An 11,674-nucleotide genomic window follows, 5' to 3' on the forward strand; every position below is an offset into this window, starting at 1 on the left:
CCCCGGGGACCCAAGCAAGAGGACAGTGCAGAAGTAATGAGGCTGGTCAGCAAGGTCAGGTTACTTGCCCATTACGAACTCTCGATAGTCGAAGTCATGGCCGTCGCGATAAAACGATGCATTCAGCCCCTTCAATCTAGAGTAACCCCTTTATGGTATTACAATGGAGAGGACGACGCATCCCGTTATAAGCGCGAGGGCCGGATACCCCAGCCGCTCTGGCGGCCATTCTAGTAGATCTTTATAAAGGGGAGAAAGAAGAATTCGCCCATTTAAATTGTGGGGAAGGTTTCTCCATGTATAACCCGATTGAATGGGTAAGTTTTTGATTATCAACATTGTACTGCCTCATTATCGAGGTATGCTAACCGAATTGTTCTGGTCATCTTAAAACAGACATGGAGGAAGGTGGTCGCAAATATTCATTGCCCCTCCCCACAACCAGAGGACTATGGTCGCAACGAGGACCCCGGCTCCCGCGAAGATCCATATATTTATAGAGTTTGATGATGGAGTGTTTTATCAAGCGAGCCTTGATGGCTTGGAAGTGGCTATTATGGCCGACTACCCCGACCTCCTCCCTTTCTCCAATGTAAGTATTCGGAGATCATCCTCAAAAAGGAACCCCCACTTGCGTCTCACCCATCACACTGAATCGTGCTTCATAGGATTGGCGCTCAGTGAGCCGCACCCCATCAAGGGCGGCCCCTAGGAAGGTAGCATCTACGCAGGGTGAGCCTTCAAAATGAAAGGAAATCGGGAGTGCCGTCGAGCCCCCTCCTTCATCAAAGAGGTATAACCTTTAATATATGCCTAGGCATAAGACCAGATTGTCATATTTCTCCTCCCATCTTATTTCAGGAGGAGCACACGGCGAACCATGTCCAAAGTCCCAGTTAACCGATCATCAGCTAATCTGGCGCCAGGCTCATCAACCAAGACAAGAGCCAGTACGGATGCAGCGCCAGCTCATCCACCTCATGAGGATTCAAATGACGTATCTTTCACAAATTCCGAAGTGGAGAGCGTGATGAATCATCGACGACTGAAAGAGACTATGCGCGCTCCAATTTTTACTGAGCAGGAATTTACTGCCCTCAGCACGTGGATGCATATATCCGAGCCGCCCGGGACGGACTTGTTGGAGCTGCTCACCTGTTTTCAAAAGATATGTAGGTAATGGTTTGTGCAATTTTATGCCAGTAGCCCCTGAGACTTGAAGCGGTTTAGACCAACCAATTTAAGGATCGTTATGACCGCAGGTTCTCAAAGAGAAGAACAACGCGTTGTCCCAAGAGCTTGAAATGAGCCGGACAAAGCTAAATGCCGCCACCACAGAGCTAGAGGAGATGAAGAAAGTCACGACGACCACTGAGCAAAAGAACAAACTGGAGGAGGAAAAGTATAAGCAAGCCAAAGAGATAAAGAGCTTAAAGGCTCAATTATCGGACGCACAAAAAGAGAATAAAAAGTTGAAAGGCGGCATACTCGGTATGACCTTTGAACCATCCAGAGGAATCATATTATCCCATAATTCGGAGTGTTATAATGCTGTTCTTGCAGGTCTGTTAACCGGGTGTCCTGAAGAGGAAGTATCCGGATTCCGAGGCGACGTTCTAAAAGAGTTTTCCATAGTGCATGAGCGGGCCCGGAAAGCCATGAAGAGTATGGTCAAAGCCTTATGGCCATCTGATGCCCCTCCAGAAAGTATGGAGGGGTTGGCGAACCTGTTCAAAGGTGCCTGATGCCGTTTGGAGCTATGGAAGGCCTCAGCATGCCGGGAAGGTGCATGGGAAGCATGGGCGATGGTGAAAACGCGCTACACCGGGCTCGATCCGAATCATATGGCCCGAGTTGGACCTTAGGGACCAGACGGAAAAGAGATTCCCGTGAACTTGGTGTATGCCCAAGTGATGATAGTTACGAAATATTCGCAAGAAGACTGTAGTTTAGGCAGTCTTATAGATGTCATAGATAAAGATAGGCATCCAGTTCGATTTATCAATGTACTTTATTATCGAACTTATCTCCAACCGAACTTGTCAAAATTTGTCATCGCAGGCCTTCGGCTTCAACCTCTGAACCAAGAAGTTGGAGTGTTTTCGGATACCATGTTGGAATGTGATAAACATTCATTATGTCTGGAAACAGGCAATCCGGTCATATTGCTCAAACAGACAAAATTTGTTCGGGGAGTTATGTTATATTACTATTTAACGTAAGAAACATCTTCCAGGGAAAATAGTTCCGTTAAGGTTTCCTTTCCTTGGGCCGGCATGCCTAATTATGCATGCCTAGGCTTTGATTCGAAAGATAGAATTACGGGCAGCATGTCCCTTATTTGTGAGAAGAATTACATAAATGTAAGTAATCTATCATTATTTGCCGACCAATTATTACCTTAAGAACGCTAGCTTTTGGCTTCACCCGTCTGAGGTACAGATCCTGATTACCTGGTTGTAACAATCACAGAGGTGCTTCCTTTACACCCTAGCCAAACAATCGGGAACGTAGGGTATAAACACAGGAGCGAGGCAACCCAGCTTGGCAAAAACTTAAGTCATAGAGGTGCATATAATGGCAAAAAGTGTATGGAACAAACGATGTAAACAATGTAAGCCACAAGCTTTTAATAATAAACTTCGTCAAAGAAGCCCCCGGTTATAGTGGGGTGTATACATTTAAAGATGTGTACCCCTAATAGTTCGGTAGATCTGAACATACCATGGGATACGAAAATAAAAAATAAAAAAGGAGAGCAGAAAAAGGGACCTAGTCAAAGTTAAAAAGGTGCTACCGAACTATCTGTAGAATCGTTGGAGCCGAGCAGCACTCCATGGATTCGTCTCAAGGCGATTATCCGATGCATTACGAAGGCGATAGGCTCCTCCAGTGAGAACTTCATCTATGATGAAGGGGCCCTCCAATCTTGGTTTGAGCTTATCCTTCTTCTCTGGGAGACGCAAGACGAGGTCACCAACATTATAAGTCTTGGCCCGCACTTCTCTGCTTTGGTATTGCCTGGCTTGTTGTTGATGAAATGTGAAACGAGCTTGTGCAATATCGCCCTCCTCTTCAAGCCCGTCTAGGTCGTCCTGTCGATCGAGCTCGGCTTCTCGCTCTTCGTACATGCGCACTCGAGGTGAGTCATGAATAATGTCGTAGGTCAGTGTTGGAAATATGCCCTAGAGGCAATAATAAATTGGTTATTATTATATTTCCTTGTTCATGATAATCGTTTATTATCCATGCTATAATTGTATTGATAGGAAACTCAGATACATGTGTGGATACATAGACAACACCATGTCCCTAGTGAGCCTCTAGTTGACTAGCTCGTTGATCAATAGATGGTTACGGTTTCCTGACCATGGACATTGGATGTCGTTGATAACGGGATCACATCATTAGGAGAATGATGTGATGGACAAGACCCAATCCTAAGCCTAGCACAAAGATCGTGTAGTTCGTGTGCTAAAGCTTTTCTAATGTCAAGTATCATTTCCTTAGACCATGAGATTGTGCAACTCCCGGATACCGTAGGAATGCTTTGGGTGTATCAAACGTCACAACGTAACTGGGTGACTATAAAGGTGCACTACAGGTATCTCCGAAAGTGTCTGTTGGGTTGGCACGAATCGAGACTGGGATTTGTCACTCCGTGTAAGCGGAGAGGTATCTCTGGGCCCACTCAGTAGGACATCATCATATGCGCAATGTGACCAAGGAGTTGATCACGGGATGATGTGTTACGAAACGAGTAAAGAGACTTGCCGGTAACGAGATTGAACAAGGTATAGGGATACCGACGATCGAATCTCGGGCAAGTACAATACCGCTAGACAAAGGGAATTGTATACGGGATTGATTAAGTCCTTGACATCGTGGTTCATCCGATGAGATCATCGTGGAACATGTAGGAGCCAACATGGGTATCCAGATCCCGCTGTTGGTTATTGACCGGAGAACGTCTCGGTCATGTCTGCATGTCTCCCGAACCCGTAGGGTCTACACACTTAAGGTTCGGTGACGCTAGGGTTATAGAGATATTAGTATGCGGTAACCCGAAAGTTGTTCGGAGTCCCGGATGAGATCCCGGACGTCACGAGGAGTTCCAGAATGGTCCGGAGGTAAAGAATTATATATAGGAAGTGCTATTTCGGCCATCGGGACAAGTTTCGGGGTCATCGGTATTGTACCGGGACCACCGGAAGGGTCCCGGGGGTCCACCGGGTGGGGCCACCTGCCCCCGGGGGCCACATGGGCTGTAGGGGGTGTGCCTTGGCCTATATGGGCCAAGGGCACCAGCTCCAAGAGGCCCATGCGCCAAGAGAGAGAAAAAAAGGGAGAGTCCTAAAGGGGGAAGGCACCTCCGAGGTGCCTTGGGGAGGATGGACTCCTCCCCACCCTTGGCCGCACCCTTCCTTGGAGGAAGGGGCAAGGGCTGCGCCTCCCCCTCTCCCTTGGCCCTATATATAGTGGGGAAAAAGGAGGAGCAAACCAATCTAAGGCCTGGCGCCTCCCTCTCCCTCCCGTGACACATCTCCCTCCTCCCGCAGCGCTTAGCGAAGCCCTGTTGGAATCCCGCTACTTCCACCACGCCGTCGTGCTGTTGGATCTCCATCAACCTCTCCCTCCTCCTTGCTAGATCAAGGCATGGGAGACGTCTCCGTTCCGTACGTGTGTTGAACGCGGAGGTGCCGTCCGTTCGGCGCTAGGATCATCGGTGATTTGAATCACGACGAGTACGACTCCATCAACCCCGTTCTCTTGAACGCTTCCGCGCGCGATCTACAAGGGTATGTAGATCCAGTCCTCCCTCGTTGCTAGATGACTCCATAGATTGATCTTGGTGACACGTAGGAAAATTTTGAATTTCTGCTACGTTCCCCAACAGTGGCATCATGAGCTAGGTCTATGCGTAGATTCTATGCACGAGTAGAACACAAAGTAGTTGTGGGCCTTGATTTTGTTCAATATGCTTGCCGTTACTAGTCTTATCTTGATTCGGCAGCATCGTGGGATGAAGCGGCCCGGACCAACCTTACACGTACTCTTACGTGAGACCGGTTCCACCGACAAACATGCACTAGTTGCATAAGGTGGCTAGCGGGTGTCTGTCTCTCCCACTTTAGTCGGATCGGATTCGATGAAAAGGGTCCTTATGAAGGGTAAATAGCAATTGGCATATCACATTGTGGTCTTTGCGTAGGTAAGAAACGTTCTTGCTAGAAACCCATAGCAGCCACGTAAAACATGCAACAACAATTAGAAGACGTCTAACTTGTTTTTGCAGGGTATGCTATGTGATGTGATATGGCCAAAAGGATGTGATGAATGATATATGTGATAGATTGATCATGTTCTTGTCAAGGGAATCACGACTTGCATGTCGATGATGAGACAACTTCAAGAAGACACGATGATGGAGATCATGATGATGGAGATCATGGTGTCATACCGGTGACAAGATGATCATGGAGCCCCAAGATGGAGATCAAAGGAGCTATATGATATTGGCCATATCATGTCACTATTATTTGATTGCATATGATGTTTATCATGTTTATACATCTTATTTTCTTAGAACGACGGTAGTAAATAAGATGATCCCTCATTAAAATTTCAAGAAGTGTTCTCCCCTAACTGTGCACCGTTGCTACAGTTCGTCGTTTCGAAGCACGCCGTGATGATCGGGTGTGATAGATCCTTACGTTCACATACAACGGGTGTTGACGAGCCTAGCATGTACAGACATGGCCTCGGAACACAGCAAAAACACTTGGGGTTAACTTGACGAGCCTAGCATGTACAGACATGGCCTCGGAACACAGAGACCGAAAGGTCGAGCATGAGTCGTATGGTAGATACGATCAACATGATGATGTTCACCGACGTTGACTAGTCCATCTAACGTGATGATCGGACACGGCCTAGTTCACTCGGATCATGTAATCACTTAGATGACTAGAGGGATGTCTATTTAAGTGGGAGTTCATAAGATGAACTTAATTATTCTAAACATAGTCAAAAGGATTTTGCAAATTATGTCGTAGCTCGCGCTTTAGTTCTACTGTTTTAGTTATGTTCCTAGAGAAAAAAAAATTAGTTGAAAGTTGATAGTAGCAATTATGCGGACTAGGTCCGTAAACTAAGGATTGTCCTCATTGCTTCATAGAAGGCTTATGTCCTTAATGCACCGCTCGGTGTGTTGAACCTCGAACGTCGTCTGTGGATGTTGCGAACATCTGACATACACGTTTTGATAACTACGTGATAGTTCAGTTGAACGGTTTAGAGTTGAGGCACCGAAGACGTTTTTGAAACATCGCAAAACATATGAGATGTTTTGAGGGCTGAAATTGGGATTTCAGGCTCGTGCCCACGTCAAGAGGTATAAGACCTCCGACGATTTTCTTAGCCTGCAAACTAAGGAGAAAAGCTCAATTGTTGAGCTTGTGCTCAGATTGTCTGAGTACAACAATCATTTGAATCGAGTGGGAGTTGATCTTCCAGATGAGATAGTGATGTTTCTTCGAAGTTATTACCACCAAGCTGCTTGAGCTTCGTGATGAACTATAATATATCAGGGACATATATGATGATCCTTGAGATATTCGCGATGTTTGACACCACAAAAGTAGAAATCAAGAAGGAGCATCAATTGTTGATGATTGGTGAAACCACTAGTTTCAAGAAGGGCAAGGGCAAGAAGGGATACTTCATGAAACGGCAATTCAGCTGCTGCTCTAGTGAAGAAACCCAAGGTTGAACCCAAACCCGAGACTAAGTGCTTCTGTAATAAGGGGAACAGCCACTGGAGCAGAATTACCCTAGATACTTGGAAGATGAGAAGGCTGGAAAGGTCGATCGAAGTATATTGGATATACATTGTGTTGATGTGTACTTTACTAGTACTCCTAGTAGCACCAGGGTATTAGATACCGGTTCGGTTGCTAAGTGTTAGTAACTCGAAATAAAAGCTACGGAACAAACGGAGACTAGCTAAAGGTGAGCTGACGATATGTGTTGGAAGTGTTCTCAATGTTGATATGATCAAGCATCGTCCGCTCCCTCTACCATCAAGATTGGTGTTTGCGTTGAGCATAGATATGATTGGATTATGTCTATCGCAATGCGGTTATTCATTTAAGGAGAATAATGGTTAATCTGTTTATTTGAATAATACCTTCAAATGGTCTTACACCTAAAATGAATGGTTTATTGAATCTCGATCGTAGTGATACACATGTTCATGCCAAAAGATAGTAATGATAGTACCACCTACTTGTGGCACTGCCACGTAAGTCATATCGGTATAAAACGCATGAAGAAGCTCCATGTTGATGGATCTTTGGACTCACTCATTTTTGAAAAGTTTGAGACATGCGAACCATGTCTATTGGTGTGTATGCATGAAGAAACTCCATGCAAATGGACCGTTTGGACTCACTTGATTTTGAATCACTTGAGGCATGCAAATCATACCACATGGGCAAGATGACTGAAAGCCTCGGTTTCAGTAAAATGGAACTAGAAAGCAAATTGTTGGAAGTAATACATTTTGATGTGTGCAGTCCAATGAATGCTGAGGCATGTAGTGGATATCGTTATGTTCTTTCTTCACAGATGATTTGAGTAGATGTTGAGTACATTTACTTGATGAATCACGAGTCTGAATTATTGAAAGGTTCAAGTAATTTCAGTGTGAAGTTGAAAGATCGTCATGACAAGAGGATAAAAGATCTATGATATGATCATAGAGATGAATATCTGAATTACGAGTTTGGCACAAAATTAAGACATTGTGGAAATCGTTTCACAACTAATACAGCCTGGAACACCATAGTGTGATGGTGTGTCCGAACATCATAACTGCACCCTATTGGATATGATGCATACCATGATGTCTCTTATCGAATTACCACAATAGTTTATGGGTTAAGAATTAGAGACAACCACATTCACTTTAAATAGGGCACCACGTAATTCCGATGAGATGACACCGTATGAACTATGGTTTAGAGAAACCTAACCTGTCATTTCTTAAAAGTTTGGGGCTGCGACGCTTATGTGAAAAAGTTTCAGGCCGATAAGCTCGAACCCAAAGCGGATAAATGCATCTTCATAGGACAACCCAAAAACAGTTGGGTATACCTTCTGTCTCAGATCCGAAAGCAATAAAGGATTGTTTCTAGAATCGGGTCCTTTCTCGAGGAAAAGTTTCTCTCGAAAGAATTGAGTGGGAGGATGGTGGAGACTTGATGAGGTTGTTGAACCGTTACTTCAACTAGTGTATAGCAGGGCACAAAGAGTTGTTCCTGTGGCACCTACACCAATTGAAGTGGAAGCTTATGATATTGATCATGAGACTTCAGATCAAGTCACTACCAAACATCGTAGGATGACAAGGATGCGTACTACTTCAGAGTGGTACGTGACCCTGTCTTGGAAGTCATGTTGCTAGACAACAATGAACCTACGAGCTATGGAGAAGCGATGGTGGGCCCGGATTCCGATAAATGGCTCGAGGCCATATAATCCGAGAGAGGATCCATGTATGAAAACAAAGTGTAGACTTTGGAAGAACTACTTGATGGTCGTAAGGCTGTTGAGTGTAGATGGATTTTAAAAGGAAGACGGACAATGATGGTAAATGTCACCATTAAGAAAGCTCGACTTGTCGTTAAGATGTTTTCTGACAAGTTCAAGGAGTTGACTACGGTGAGATTTTCTCACTTGTAGCGATGCTAAGAGTCTGTTGGAATCATATTAGCAGTCACTGCATTATTTATGAAATCTTGCAGATAGGATGTCAAAACATTGTTTCCTCGACGATTTTCTTGAGGAAAGGTTGTATATGATACAACCGGAAGGTTTTTGTCAATCCTGAAAGATGCTAATAAGTATGCAAAGCTCCAGCAATCCTTCTAAGGACTGGAGTAAGCATCTCGGAGTTGGAATGTATGCTTTGATGATGATCAAAGATTTTGGGTTTATACAAAGTTTATGAGAAACTTGTATTTCCAAAGAAGTGAGTGGAAGCACTATAGAATTTCTGATAAGTATATGTTGACATATTGTTGATCAGAAATGACGTAGAATTTCTGGAAATCATATAGGGTTATTTGGAAAGTGTTTTTCAATGGAAAGCCTGGATTAAGCTACTTGAACATTGGGCATCAAGATCTATAAGGATAGATCAAAACGCTTAATGGTACTTTCAAATGAGCACATACCTTGACATGATCTTGAAGGTGTTCAAGATGGATCAGTCAAAGAAGGACTTCTTGCCTGAGTTGTAAGGTATGAAGTTAAGACTTAAAGCTCGACCACGGCAGAATAGAAAGGACGAAGGTCGTCCCCTATGCTTAAGACATAGGCTCTACAGTATGCTATGCTGTGTGCCGCACCTGAAGTGTGCCTTGCCATGAGTCAGTCAAGGGGTACAAGAGTGATCCAAGAACGGATCACAGGACAGTGGTCAAAGTTATCCTTAGTAACTAGTGGACTAAGGAATTTTCTCGATTATGGAGGTGGTAAAAGAGTTCGTCGTAAAGGGTTACGCCGATGCAAACTTTGACACTAATCTAGAGTATTCTGAGTAGTAAACTGGATTCGTATAGTAGAACAGTTATTTGGAATAGCTCCAAATAGAACGTGGTAGCTGCATCTAGGAGATGACATAGAGATTTGTGAAGCACACACGGATCTGAAAGGTTCAGACCCGTTGACTAAAACCTCTCTCACAAGCAACATGATCAAACCCAGAACTCATTGAGTGTTAATCACATAGTGATGTGAACTAGATTATTGACTCTAGTAAACTCTTTGGGTGTTAGTCACATGGGGATGTGACCTTGAGTGTTAATCACATGACGATGTGAACTAGATTATTGACTCTAGTGCAAGTGGGAGACTGTTGGAAATATGCCCTAGAGGCAATAATAAATTGGTTATTATTATATTTCCTTGTTCATGATAATCGTTTATTATCCATGCTATAATTGTATTGATAGGAAACTCAGATACATGTGTGGATACATAGACAACACCATGTCCCTAGTGAGCCTCTAGTTGACTAGATCGTTGATCAATAGATGGTTACGGTTTCCTGACCATGGACATTGGATGTCGTTGATAACGGGATCACATCATTAGGAGAATGATGTGATGGACAAGACCCAATCCTAAGCCTAGCACAAAGATCGTGTAGTTCGTGTGCTAAAGCTTTTCTAATGTCAAGTATCATTTCCTTAGACCATGAGATTGTGCAACTCCCGGATACCGTAGGAATGCTTTGGGTGTATCAAACGTCACAACGTAACTGGGTGACTATAAAGGTGCACTACAGGTATCTCCAAAAGTGTCTGTTGGGTTGGCACGAATCGAGACTGGGATTTGTCACTCCGTGTAAGCGGAGAGGTATCTCTGGGCCCACTCGGTAGGACATCATCATATGCGCAATGTGACCAAGGAGTTGATCACGGGATGATGTGTTACGGAACGAGTAAAGAGACTTGCCGGTAATGAGATTGAACAAGGTATAGGGATACCGACGATCGAATCTCGGGCAAGTACAATACCGCTAGACAAAGGGAATTGCATACGGGATTGATTAAGTCCTTGACATCGTGGTTCATCCGATGAGATCATCGTGGAACATGTAGGAGCCAACATGGGTATCCAGATCCCGCTGTTGGTTATTGACCGGAGAACGTCTCGGTCATGTCTGCATGTCTCCCGAACCCGTAGGGTCTACACACTTAAGGTTCGGTGACGCTAGGGTTATAGAGATATTAGTATGCGGTAACCCGAAAGTTGTTCGGAGTCCCGGATGAGATCCTGGACGTCACGAGGAGTTCCGGAATGGTCCGGAGGTAAATAATTATATATAGGAAGTGCTATTTCGGCCATCGGGACAAGTTTCGGGGTCATCAGTATTGTACCGGGACCACCGGAAGGGTCCGGGGGGTCCACCGGGTGGGGCCACCTGCCCCCGGGGGCCACATGGGCTGTAGGGGGTGTGCCTTGGCCTATATGGGCCAAGGGCACCAGCCCCAAGAGGCCCATGCGCCAAGAGAGAGAAAAAAAGGGAGAGTCCTAAAGGGGGAAGGCACCTCCGAGGTGCCTTGGGGAGGATGGACTCCTCCCCACCCTTGGCCGCACCCTTCCTTGGAGGAAGGGGCAAGGGCTGCGCCTCCCCCTCTCCCTTGGCCCTATATATAGTGGGGAAAAAGGAGGAGCAAACCAATCTAAGGCCTGGCGCCTCCCTCTCCCTCCCGTGACACATCTCCCTCCTCCCGCAGCGCTTAGCGAAGCCCTGTTGGAATCCCGCTACTTCCACCACGCCGTCGTGCTGTTGGATCTCCATCAACCTCTCCCTCCTCATTGCTGGATCAAGGCGTGGGAGACGTCTCCGTTCCGTACGTGTGTTGAACGCGGAGGTGCCGTCCGTTCGGCGCTAGGATCATCGGTGATTTGAATCACGACGAGTACGACTCCATCAACCCCGTTCTCTTGAACGCTTCCGCGCGCGATCTACAAGGGTATGTAGATCCACTCCTCCCTCGTTGCTAGATGACTCCATAGATTGATCTTGGTGACACGTAGGAAAATTTTGAATTTCTGCTACGTTCCCCAACAGGCAGGACACCTTCTTTGCCGTACACCA

This window comes from Triticum urartu, chromosome 7A, assembly GCF_056163025.1.
Source record: "Triticum urartu cultivar PI428250 chromosome 7A, HENAU_Tu73, whole genome shotgun sequence".
NCBI classification, from domain to species: Eukaryota; Viridiplantae; Streptophyta; class Magnoliopsida; order Poales; family Poaceae; genus Triticum; species Triticum urartu.